This window comes from Embiotoca jacksoni, unplaced genomic scaffold (genome assembly GCF_022577435.1).
Source record: "Embiotoca jacksoni isolate LCO1_2020_lvr unplaced genomic scaffold, fEmbJac1.0.p SCAF_48, whole genome shotgun sequence".
Classification (NCBI taxonomy): domain Eukaryota; kingdom Metazoa; phylum Chordata; class Actinopteri; family Embiotocidae; genus Embiotoca; species Embiotoca jacksoni.
The window spans coordinates 541,435-555,185 of NW_027185401.1; the positions used below are offsets into that span (position 1 = coordinate 541,435).

Genomic DNA, 13,751 nt, shown 5'->3' on the forward strand with positions numbered 1-13,751 from the left:
ACTTCAAGTTAAAGAAACGTGCACTCTAGGAGGTAAAGAAATCTCAACATATAGACATGATACGCATAACAAGCCTCTAAAAATAAACTCAATTAAAACAGTTGTGTACCTGATTAACATACACTTATATGATATTGAAGTGTAGTGCTAGAAGACTTCCCAGTATGCCGTACAGTAAGCCGTTTGGGAGATGCGATATGATCTGGCAGTCTGTCAAAGAGGAAACCACCAGTAAATATTTAATCAGCAATTCGGTTCGCCTTTCAAATATTCATGAAATCTAATCAACTTAATCACAGTGTGATCGTTATTTCACGGCGTAATGAAACTCCCTGCCAGCTCACTCAAGTGTGTCCGGGGCGGCTGACTTCACGGCGTCGCTCTCTAAAAGTCTCACACACACACACACACACACACACACACACACACACACACACACACACACACACAATGTAGGTGTCTAGAAAGGGAGAAGGGAAACCAACAAGCCAAAGGAGGTAGAGAAAAAATAAGGAAGGAAGGAAGGAAGGATAGAAGGGTTTATTAAAATTTACATTTAGAATCTGAATGGGCTTCTTTTATGTAACAAGTAACAAATTGAAACTCTGCACTCACAGTTTAAATTTGACAGTACGTGCTTTTTCCTGAATGCATTTCTTTACGTTTTCAATTAATGAAGCTCACATCTGGCATAGAAAACAAAAACAATGTTTATTACTTACTTGTAATTATTTTCTGTCTGTCCCATGGACTATATAAAAGTGCATGTGGATTCCTGGTCTGAAAAATGAGGCCGGTGCAGAAGTAACTTAAGCTGCAATACCACCGAGTGCCACTAGAGGTCGGCTCCAAAAAGCCTCCGGCTCCATAGACTCCCATTCAACTTCTCTCATCAAATACAGCGTCAATAAAATGTGTCCATCAGTTATCTCGGTGTTGCTAGTAAGTTCTTCTTATTAGTTTTCTGGAGGTCCATCTGAAAATAATCCCTCATTAATTAGAAAATAAGCTTTAAAAAGATGCGTTTTTAGGGCATTTTTGTTTGATTGACAGGCCTGTGGTGAAGTCAGGTTATGGCTATTGGTGGGCGGGACGTAGTATTGCTGGGTTTCCAATCAGCTCCCCCAACACGGTCACGACCGGCTCCAAACCGCTCGGCCAAATCCCGAATTCGTGGCTTCATTACCGCAAATCTGTTGCGTTCTTGCTAGCTGGCGTAACCTAATTTGAAAAACTAACAGCTGATTGGCTGAAGCTGAATCGCTTTGTGTCACAAGGGGGGGTCGGGACATCTGTGGGTTATCAAATTTATATGCATATTGTTCGAACCGGGTCGGGTTCTATACAGACTACCCTTTAAAAGATGCAATTACCACATAATAAATCAACACATGGTGGCTTTTAATTGAATTTGATCAACCCATTAGTGAGTAAACAACACACTGAAACCCAGAAAAAACAAACAAACAGGCAGTTTAAAACCAAGCGCAGGAATTTCGAGGAGACAAGCGGAAAAACATAAATATGCTAATTCTGTAATACGACAAGCTTCCCGATGACACGACAACATGCTTTTGTTTTATCTTGTACGTGCAACCTCATCCTCCGCTGCTACCAAAACCCCGGCCGAGGAGGCTGCAGAGTTTGCCGGGAGGCTGCAGCCGCGCCTCACGGAGGGAACAGCGAGATGGATCTAATGTACAGTATAATGTTTGGCCCGAGGAGAGCGCGGGGAAGCTGCTGTGTCCTATTTGCTGGGATGTTGAGCTCATTTTGGAGAGCACTTCATTCTCCCTGCCCTGTGGGATCTGAGCCACAGGCTGAAATACAGTACAATCTATCTGGTTTTCATCACAGTAATAGCCTCTCTGTTGTGTCTGCGTGATGCTAAAGTCTACGTTATCTCACCTTATCAGTTTGGATGTGTGGGAACGGCAGGAGGAGATGCTATACATGTATTTTTTTTGTTTGTAATATTGTAATATTTTAATGGATGCACACATCAGAAAGCTGCAGGTTCTTCTCGGCAGCGTATACGCGAGCACTTCATGTTATTTCTTGCTCTCCTTCATCCACTTTGCCTCAAATGTATTCATACATGTTCCTATTTTAAGGGTACAAAAAAGTTCTTCATTTTGAGACAAATTAAATAATAGTTTGGAAAAGTTTTTGGAAATGATTGCTTCCAGGGAATTAAACTGTAGGAACCACAATTCGTCTGTATGCCTCTGGCGTTTTCTAGCCTTAAGGTTTGAGCTTTTCACAGTGCTGAGAAATAAGGAGGCCAATTAAAGCAGAAACCCAAGATAAACTTCAAATGAAACTGTGACATAAATAATAAAAAAAAATTACTACAATAATAAAATACCAGACTGATACCCCTTTAATGTAGGAATGTAAAAAGTGTAGTTGTGATTAGCATATTATAAAGACACGGAGTCAAAATGAATTCTTGCCAAGAAAGTCATAATTTTTGATGATGCTCGTCAATATTTAATGAATTTTTTTTAATATGTAACTTTAAAGTTGAACTAATACAAGGGACTTTAAAGCTGGACTTTTGGCCACTAGGGGGCAGAAGACCTTCTAAGAAGAGAAAATCAAGCTGCAGTTTATAAAAGTGGACGTAGCCTCACCACCAAAGTCGGTTGGGTACAGTCTCTGAATGTTATTGATATCACGCCAAAGTGTGTAATGTACTGATCAGTCCACCAGAGGGCATCGTGTTAGTGTCACATTTTACCTCACCTAGGCGTGAAAAATTAAATGCGTTTAGTTTGGGTTTAAAATTTGAATTTTTACGCAAATAACATGATGAATGTCATGTAAATTAAAATACTTTACTTTATGTACGTGATTTAATTATGCAGTTTAAACGAAATCCACAGTGAGTTTTGATTTCTCACAAACTCAAACAATGGTCCTCCAGTTGAAAGTCTTTTTATTTGAAATTTTACGTAAATAACGCAATGTGTGTCATGTAAATTAACTATGGCACTTTATGTATGTTAAATACTTAATTATGCCGCTTTAAAGAAATCCACAGTGAGTTTTGATTTCTCACAAACTCAAACACAAATCATCCGGTTGAAAGGTTATTTCTAACCACCTGTTGTCATCACATGACCTCTTTCTTCCACCCTGGTCATACATGTGTGTATTATTCATGGCACCCTCTTGTGGACTGACAGGTGTACTACACCAGACACAACATTTTGTGTCAATCCATCCAGTTGGTGGTTACACCGACACAAAATTTGACCCGTCGGTGGCCCCAAATTTCTACAGGAGATATGCAAAATGTCACGAAATAACGGAGAAATTTCATGATACTTTATTGACATTGCTGTGCATTTTTACATTTTAGTCACAAGCAGATACAGCATTTGTATGTACCTGATTTTTTGTCAAATCCCGATCATTTCTCCAGCAACATTACAAAAAGCTAATCCTCCACAGGACCGCTGCTTTCAGTCAATTCTCTCTTTCCTGCTGTGCTCAGATATACTCGGAGCGCATGAGCTCAGCGAGGTGAAATACTACAATAGAAAAAACACAAATCCCAGAGGCTCGACACCTGAAGGTAAACAAAGAGGTACAGCGTCTCGCTAATCCTCTGAAGAGGGAGTCAGTCACTGGAAACCTGCAAACCACAAGGACACGATGCAGAAAAGGCCAAAGACGAGGGCTGAAGCGATGAGATGTCGCGATGGAAACGGTGAAATGATGGTCGGGAGCAGATCGGATCTTATCCTGGATGGAACGGAGATTATCAGTTTGAGGAAGGTGATTGACAGGGATTAAAAAATTTGCTGTTAATTAGAAGTGAAGGTGAAGTGGGGGAGATTATGTAAATCAGATATTATGATGCAAAATAGTGAATTGAATAGAAGAAGGGTTGGTATTGGATGTCTGTTCAAATTTGTTATTTAAGAGGATTTTATTTTAACAGTTTTTCTTTGAGGTTCATTTTTGATGTTCTAATAAATTTAAATCATAATTTCCATCTGTACTTCCATCAAGTTGTTTGGGTTGTGGAAATTGTTTTATTTCACCTTACAAAAAGCAAAGAAATTCTGCACCTCCACATGAAAACTCCTCACAGAGCTTTGAGTTTTCAGCGTTGGCAGGTCTATCCCGTCGTCAACTACGCAACACTGACAAGTAAATACACCTCTTCACTTCGCTTTTGCATTTAATTAGGACATGGGACGAGCATACATGAAAATCTTTCATCCTCCACCTCTTCCTGTCTTCTACGTGGCTCTTTTTTTTTTTTAAGCCTACAAACTGAAAGCAGGAGAAAAAAAAGAAAAAAGAAGATAAAAGTGGTGAATGAAGCAACAACACGGCAGGAGCATCCACCTAACCTACATTTAGGTGCTTTAATATTTAATACGTGTTTTAGTGTGTAAAAGTAGTGGATTACTGCATACACTATTCATAACTGCCACATGTTTAGAAAAGGATTCAGAGAAAATTGGTAAATTTTGTTTTTATTTGTACTTTAATCAAATTATTGTACTAAAAATTAGCTATCATTTTGATAAATGTTGTAATAAAACATTTTAAACACCTTAAATTCCTAAAAACATAAACTTAAATAGGATGAATACTAAATTGTTAAACAATTAATGATTTTCATGCCAGGGCGCCAAATACTGACGATTTTTGTAAAAGCCCGCCGTCGTCTCATACGTATGCGCCAAAAAATACGTGGTCAGGTTGAGGAAAAGACACAGAAGTTACTTTTTTGTACGTGATATAAGCAAGTTCCTTCCATTCCTTTACAGAAAGCCACGCTGACTTTTGCTTCCTCACGGACTCAAACAGCGGTCTCCTGGATTAAAGTCGTGTCTTTGTCCCATCCAACCAATTGTTTCGTTGTAATAGAAATAATGGAGTAGGTTAATCTGTATTTGGAAGAAGTCACTGCCGGACTTCGGAGGTGAAATTCATACATGCTTCCCATCGATGGCGCCTAAACAAAGTGGGAAGGTCCATATTTTCGTACGCAGCAGACCAACGCATACCCTAAACTGTAGTACGATTGGGACTGCGTTCATGTGCACATCGGCCTGTAAACACGGACATGGAAAGTAGAAACCACTAAATCTATTAGTAAATTTAACATACTCAGAAATGTCTAGTGGGCATTTCAACCGCAGTGTGATTTGAGTAATTTTTTGAGAATTGGTGAATGTGTTTCTTGCTTTTTTAAGTCGACAGGTTCCGAAACAGTATTTCATATTAAGCGGTTAGTTGGCCGACAAGCTGTCTCGTCAGCTGAATGTTTGCATCTCTTTACCATTTGAACTGTTTTTCTCATATCAGCAGCAATTATCTTGGTGAGGGTAAATATGTCTCTGCAGCTTTAGCCGTATGTTATTTGGGTCATCCGTCCATCCCAGAAACGCGATATCTCAAGAACGCCGTGAGGGAGTCTCTTCAAAATTGGCACAAATATTCAGCTGGTCCCAAAGGCAACCTATTTAGAATTTCAGGGTCAAAGGTCACTGTGACTTCAAGTCCATCCCATTTTTGTGAACGTGATCTCTCAGGAACTCTTCGAGGGAATTCTTTCAATTTCGGCGCAACCGTTCACTTGGACTTCAAGGATCAACCAATAAGATTTTGGTGGCCAAAGGTCAACTTAGCTGTGACATAATGTTCGGCAAAAACTCTTCTCTGTATTCACTGTTTAACTGACATTCACGTTGAGTTGTGGCGTTAAAAAAAAAACACGGATTCAAAGAATTATAGAAACTGTTGCTTGACTTTGAATGGCCGATGCTGAATCACAGCCTTCCTTCTCCTCATGATGTCACAGCTTCAGCAGCCGTCTGCCTCCTAAAGCCGCGAGCAGAGGGGGCGGGGCGGGGGGGGGGGGAGTTACACACTGTGCAGGGCTTCCAGCTGCAGCGCTGAGTCTTTTCCTGAGCGTTCGAAGAGAAAGAAGAAGCAGCAGCAGAGGACGAACCACTGGGAAAAATTATAATAATACAAGAAATCTGCTGTATGGCACCGGTGAATGGGACCTGCAGCCGAAACATGGAGTGCCCAGACTGTGATATGAGAGGAAAGTCCAAGAGGAAGAGGAGGAGGAGGTGTAAAGGTAAAGCTTAGTCCAGCAGCTGTGAAGTTCATGTGGGGACTGTCGCAATGATATTTACATTTATGGTGTTTTACAGAGACTTTGTCATGTCAGATTATTTAAAAAATCTCTTATGGCATCCATAGTTATGTGTGTTTTAAGGGTTTTTTTGTGCTTTATTGCACGTTTTTAATTCCATACATATTCTTGTTGCGGCTTTGTTTCGCTGTGGTATTTAGTGTCACTGCATTACACCACTTTCAATAAGCACATTGAAGAGGAATTATCTGATGAGTGTGTCCCAAATGAGTTCAATATGACCACAATCCTCTTGTAATTCTTTTTCTGCAGTAACTTCAGTATATTTATCGTGAATTTTGTTGCGTTTGAGAAGCAGAAATGAACGTCAATGTTTGAGTTACTTTTCTCGCTGAAGGTTTGTGTTTGAGTTTTGGTATGTGAAAAAAAAAAAAAAAACATGACTATCAATCAAAAATGGAGACTTCTCTCTATAAGAAATTGCAAGAAAAGAAAAATAATATATCTGTTAATGTCAAATATATTTATAAAGACTTTCTACATTTTATATCTGCGTTTTTTTCCACTTGAAGATTTTGCATGATATATCTCATAAGGGCTGAAGAGGAATGAGGTAATGTGTGCTCCAGTTTTTTTTTTTTTTTTATTTAGTCTTGTTGCTGCAGTCACAAAAAAAAAAAAAAAAAAAAAAATCTTGTTACGTTGGGTTTTTGACGGCAACATTTCTTGTGTTGAGATGAGGATTTGGGAGGATTTCGCACTTTTAAAAAGAATAAAACATGGATGAAGGAAAAATAATACTCATCCTGGTTCTCACCATCGTAGTGCACCTCAGCTGCAGTGACTGCAGATCTCCGCCATGTTTTTCAGACTACATTTAAAATGTTTAACAGCACTGCCTCCTCATTATTACGCTCTGATTTTGACCCGATGACGGTGAACAGAAGAGAGTCTTAAAATGTCATAGCATGAAAGATAAGTGAGAAGTTTCAAAAGAACTTTAAAATATTAAGCTTGAAGGTTATGCAGACAATAAATGATAAAACTCCAATGATCTTCGAAGTGTCCGTGTAGATTTATATTCCAAAGATCATAAGTAGAACCAGGGATCGACTGGTGGTCGAGAAGTCTCATAAACTTGAACAGGCTGCATGTTCGGCCTTCATTTTACGGTATATATGTGCGTTAAATACAATCATGATACGAGCGCTGTTAATCATAATCACAGTCGGCCGGGCAACAGGTCAGCCTTTTAGGATTAAACCGGCATTGTTCTCCACATGCTAATCCTTGGTAAATGCTGCAGATTACTGCGTGCTGACTGTGGTATTAAATCCGATGGTTATTCAAAGTGCGTTAAACCCATTCCACTTTCATTAATGACCCATCAGCCTTTTTTTTTTTTTTTTTTGTACATCAGCGCTGGAGTGAAAGCGTGTCGTAGAAATCATTTACGCAGCGTAACCCCTCAAATCCAACTATCTTAAGGACCAGAATGCACTCAGCTAAATGCTTCCTCGACATCCGAGCTATAATTTAACACCAGCTGTCATTTCAGAAACAGAAGGTGGCATCTTTTTCGGCAGACGTCTGCGTTTGAGACATCACAAGTTTTTAGATAGCTGCATTCTGAATTGTCTAGTTTTTCTTTTCTTATTTTAAGTACGAATTGCAGCTACCCTTACAAAGTATGTACTGTTGCACGCAGTATGCATACGACTCGGACAAACTACTTCGTCATTAAAATTTGCACCGAACTGTGTTCCAGTCACAGACTGGATATAAAAGTGTTTGCAGCTTCCGGCTCTGAAAAATGATGCTGATGCAGAGATGCCTTAAGCTGCAATACCACCGAGTGTCACTAGAGGTCGGCTCCAATAAGAAGGACTGACTTTAGCTTACAACACCGAGATAACTCGTGGAGAAATTTTTATTGACTTTGAATTTCATGAGAGAAGTTGAATGGGAGTCTATGGAGCCGGAAGCCTTTTGGAGCCGACCTCTAGTGGTACTCGGTGGTATTGCAGATAAAGGCACTTTCGCATCAGCCTAATTTTTCAGAGCTGGAAGCTACGTCCAATTTTATATAGTCTATGATCTAAATTTACACGGATATTATTCAGCAGTAAAACTGGTAAACACTGGTATGCATTCAAAGCAAAAGACGTGGGTACATTTTCAAAAGTGTTTTCCCGCTGACCTGTAGCTCATCATGCCAATACAACAGTTAGCACAGTTACAGAGACAACAAAACAATTTCAGTAGTTTTCTATTAGGTTTTCTGTTGCTTGCACAACATTTAAATAACTCTTCTTCAGTCTAATGCAGCAGATTACTGGAAAAGCATGTGATTATCTCGAAGGAAAAAAAAAATAATTGAGAATTCTCTAGATGACAAGAACTTTATTTTAGCTCCTTTATTACAGAAAACTGTAGTGGACAGCCGGAGCACATAATGAAATTACATTGCTAATAAGGATTTTGTTTTTTCTCTCTCGTGAGCTTTTCAGCAAAAATAAATTGACATTTGGCTGTAAAAAATCCCCTTCTGTTGGCTTTTTAGTCAAATTAACAAACTGTCATTTGCTGGCTGTAAAGTCGAGTTGGAGAAATGATGTGATTGTCCTGCTTTCAGCGAGGATTATGATTCTCCAACATGGAACAAACAGCTGCTGTCCGTGATGGGGCTGTCAGTTGGTTTTGTTTTTTTGGACATGTCTGTACATTGAATGCATTTTGGATAAGTGAGCTCCGTCGTGCAGTCAAACTTAGTGGGGCATGTCAGTGCGCAATTTCACTGATGGATTCGGCAGTCGCCACACTTCTCTGGGCTTCGCGAAAAACATTAGCAATATGGTTTGTGTGCCCATTTAACTTAATTGCAGGGACGCTCAGCGGGTAAAAGCGTGCCACTAACTCTGCGAGGGTTACGGTTGCCATTTCCTCTGCAGCTCAGAGGGGAAGTGCTGCCGCTGAGCTCTGATCCCCACCGGGGCCGAAGAAGCAATAGAGTTTCTAGTTGAAATTTGTAGATTTTCTGCATGCTGAGCACGATACTTTAATTAAATAAATCTGCATTTTATCATTGATTTCTATTTTTCAAATTTAAAATTTTGAGTTTTGAATTTTTCAGACCACTTGAGGACTAAATCGCAAGTTCCTCTTTGAACCACTTTCTGCAGTTGCCGTTTACACCTGATTTTATTCACATCTGTTCAATGCTTATTATATTCTCACGTAAATGTCACAGAGTCATGGCAGATGAATTAACCTGAAAAACAAGCATGCACGATTAAATTTTAGTAAAAATTACTTTATCCCCGTGAAAATGCAAGACATTAAATACACGTCAAATCTGTAAAATTCTAAACATTTCAATTGTAAAATTTCCAACCAAATTTGAGGCAATATATAAAATACAAGCCAAGTCCACTTTTATACACAGTCTATGATCTTAATACTGAAACTACCTTACATTTTCAATCTACATTCATTTTATAGACTAGATATAAAATGGATGGGTTTTTTTGTGTCTGAAAAGTGAACATGAAAATTCCTTAAAGTGCAATACCCCTGAGGGCCACTAGGGGCAGGCTTCTACAAACCTGTCTCCAAAGACTCCAATTCAAGAAGCATCAACTTCTCTCATGAAATACAAAGTAAATGAATGTTTTCCACATGTCATGATGGCATCTTTAGTTAAAGTCCCTCCTGATCAGTGTTCTGGTGATCCTTCTGAAAATAAGTCCATCATTAATTAGATATTAGGCTTCAAACAGAGCTGTGTTTGGTTTGACGATTGACTTTTCTTTCAGTTGAACCAATTTAAAATGATTTACAGCGAGTTCCAGGCATTTACAAAAAAGAATGAGGGTATGCTTCATTTTTACTTTCTCGGAAAAACAGTCGGCCTACATTTAAATATCAGCTCCTGAATCATAAAAGTCTAACAGAGCCTGCTTGTCTGTTTATTTTGTTGTATTACAACTTTTACATAAATGAATAATCCAATTTCTTTCTTCCCGTACCTGTCATTAGCAGCAAGTACACTCTGTTGGGTGTCTGTAAGATTGGATTATCATAGCTTTACTGTTTACTCACTGACACCTAATCAAAATTTAACCATGAAAACAAACTCGGTTGACAATTAAAGACAAATGAAACCTAATCTTTCAAACTGATAAAGGTGACAGTGAGGCAGCAAGCGAGGGCATTAAAAGTTGAGGCGAGGCCGTTGCAAGCGGTCGACAGCCTCCCATAGATTATGGCTGTCATTATTATTATCTCTCCGTGAGGTTTCATTGCACATTACCATATGTTCCAGGCAATAATTTCATCACTCATTTCCGGATAATGATCATCAGCCTGTTGATTTAAGAAAAGCAGACGTTTAGCTTTGTTTTCTCGAATGTGATTTGATGAGATGACGGCCTGAACTGAATTAAAAATCGAGGAAAAGCTTTGTAGTCTGCTCTCACGGCACGAGGAAGAAGAAAAGGATATTTGGCGGAAAATCAGAAACAGCCATCTGCCACGGTTATGAATTAAGACAATAAATATGTGAAAGCAGCATGCAAATGGTGCCAATGTGAGAATGCAGTTACAGTCCACTTTGGAAAAATTTACACAATTAGATGCAAAATATGAAAGTTTCGATAATATTACAGTACACCAGAATGCAGGCGACCCACATGCAAAACTGTGTGACAGTAAGTTAAAGAAAAGTTAGGTTTACTCACTGAAAAGTCAAAACAAATAAGGCCCTCCTTTTTTTTAGATCCAGGCTGGAGCAGAAGGTTAAGAAGCTGCAAACACTAGCCAACCTAACAGACTACATCACCTGATGGGATAACGAGCCACAGCTGGGCGGGAAAACTAAACAATGGCAGGAAATAAAGCACACATGGACACTGAAGGTGGAGGATTCCAAAATAAAACAGGAAGTCATAACAGAGGCCAAACCATTGAATATATATACAAGTAGACGTAACTTCTGGATCCGAAAAATGAGGACAATGCGGAAGTGCTTTAAGCTGCAATACCACCGAGTGCCACTGGAGGGTTGGATCCACAAAAACGCTCCGGCTCCAGAGACTCCCATTAAACGTCTCTTATGAAATAGTCAGTACATTTTTTTCCACAAGTCATTATGGTGTCATTCACCAAAGACACTCCTTTGTTAAAATAATTCCGTCATAAATTAGAAATTCGGCCTCAAAAAGCTCTTAACGAGAGAGTGTCTGTTTGATTGACAGGCCGGTTGTGAACTTAGGTTTACGCTAGAGTTGGGCGGGATGCAGTATCTCCAAGCTCTCCGATCAGGTCGGGCAGATCTGATTTTTTTTTGGGCCTTTATTTCAGAAATAAAGCAAGCTGTGATGGCCGAGTGGTTAAGGTTTTGGACTCGAAATCCAATGGGGTTTCCCCCCGTAGGTTCAAACCCTGCTCACAGTGTTGTAACTTTGCTCTTCTCTAAAGGCAACTGGAGTCACTTGGACTTGCTTGATTGTCCAAATGTGCTCATTTCAATCTCCAAACCACTCTGAACTTCCAAGGTAACGATCACAAACCAATGGGGTGATGTTTCCTTTGGCTTGGTGTGATTGTGTTTGTACATCAAAGTTGAAAAAAAGTTGATGGCAAATGTTTCATTGGCATTTTGTTGAGAGTTTCCCGTGGGTGGCGCCGGGTACCGAACTTTGATACTTTAAGCTTTACAACCCGACGGACGTCGAAATTTTCCACCCATTCCTTTCATGTTTATTTGCACAGCGAATATTCATCACAGAGAGATGCAGCGTATAGCCAATGAAACGACCTCAGCTTTCCAGCAATGTCAGCGTCTCGTCCGTGTGACGAAGAGCTGCAGAGACAATACGCTTTGAATTTGCATCAGATTTAAATCATCGTTACCCTTTGCATGTAGTTCTGCGTCCATTTCCACACCTAGTCTCCACACCACGACTAGTCTTGATTTTACCACATATCACTATAAACTATTAACATCGTATCTCCGTAAGAGACAGATTTAGCTACGCTGAAATTCAACCAATCGGCCATCTCAGCTTATGTTCATAAGCCTACTTATATACTCATACTACGTCCTTAGAATAAACAACACCAAATAATCTTGTATCCGGTGTGAGCAGGATTGGAAACTTTTAAAGGGTTTCCTGTCAGTACCTGTAAAGACATTGATTGGCCTTTGAACGCTGTGAGTAGGGTTTGAAGCTACGCGGGGACTCCCCATTGGATTTCGAGTCCAGCGCCTTAACAACTCGGCCATCACAGCTGCTCCAGATGTGCTTCCTGATGTGAATCAGTCCATGTTTGGAAGGATAAGAAAGGCCTCGCTGGCAAACAAAAGCATTTTCTTGTTCAATCATCACTCCACTCTCCCGCCTCAATCAGCCTGTAGATGGATGCACGTGTTTTGGAATAAGCGAGATCACACTTTCCTAAAGTCTAGCGTGAAGGATTTTTCTCAACAGGGTTTACGTAGCTCTGTTAAAATCGTGCTTTCTTTGATCGATAGGCTCATTTAAACGCACTGTCAGCAGTTTGCTCTCTCAACCTGCCCACACACACCAACAGAGAGCTGATCAAAGCTCGACGTATGGCAGTATCAGAGCACACAGTTTCACAGATGAAAGATTAAAAAAAGAGGATTTTCAATTTTATATTTAATTAGGAAACCAAAAAATACATTTTGTGAGCTCAAAAGCAGTCAACTTTTTTTTTTACTTCAGTGCATCTTGTAACGAGGAAGGAAGTAGGTCATGTTTCAGGCTTTCCTCGCATCCCTTAGATTGACTCCGAAATGATCATCAACAGGATTTTAAGGAGATTCTTTTTTGTGGAAAATCCAATCCATCGTTCAGAGACTCAGTCTCAGAAAGATGTAAAACACAATCAAAACTAATCTTAAGCAGTTTTTATTGAAGGAGAAAATCGCGAATGCCTCATTTAAATACAGTTTATAATAAAAGCCAGTCAGTTTGGATGTCAAATTTAAATCTAAAGTAGCAAACACTTTAACTCTCACTCTGCTATTAGCATACTTTCAGAGTGCAGTGTGCAATTGTCTGAAATATTTGAATCAATATTACTTAATACGATTGATATCACAAGTGCATGTTGACGACGAGCTTCCAGATCGGAAAATTTTTTTTTAATGGGGAGATGGTTTCTTACCTGACGGGATTCACATCCAACCGGGAGGACTTGGCGAACTTTCCAGTTATGCGATAGAAAATAAATGAATGAATGAGTGAATGAATGGAAGGATGGAAGGAAATGTGTGGAAAGAGATAAACGACCAGGATCCCAATGTCTCCCCTTATGGCCAGATGGGACATGGAGTTAAAACCCATTGACACCATGATGTTGGTGACCGTAACAGGTCTCAGGTGTGACCTCAACGACTGTCAAGGTGTTAATGAGCCTCCAAAAAGGTCAAAAACCAGGGAGTCCACTCCACTCAGTAAAAAATAAAGAGTTACAACATCTTTAAATAATTCTAGCAAGTCCAGCTGCCTTTGGATGTAACACTTGAAGCGAGGTTTTTCCACATTGAATCCCGACTGGATTTCAAGTCAAACAGGACTTTAACGATGGA

The 13,751-nt window shown here is 39.6% G+C and overlaps 2 non-coding genes across 2 annotated transcripts; one reads left to right on the plus strand and one right to left on the minus strand.

The window, feature by feature from the left end:
• Positions 1-11,505: 11,505 nt before the first annotated feature.
• On the plus strand, positions 11,506-11,587 carry trnas-cga (transfer RNA serine (anticodon CGA)). Its single transcript has one exon. It is a non-coding gene; the product is annotated as a tRNA-Ser (tRNA).
• A 756-nt stretch (positions 11,588-12,343) lies between these two features.
• On the minus strand, positions 12,344-12,425 carry trnas-cga (transfer RNA serine (anticodon CGA)). The gene has a single exon. It is a non-coding gene; the product is annotated as a tRNA-Ser (tRNA).
• Between the last annotated feature and the right edge of the window lie 1,326 nt (positions 12,426-13,751).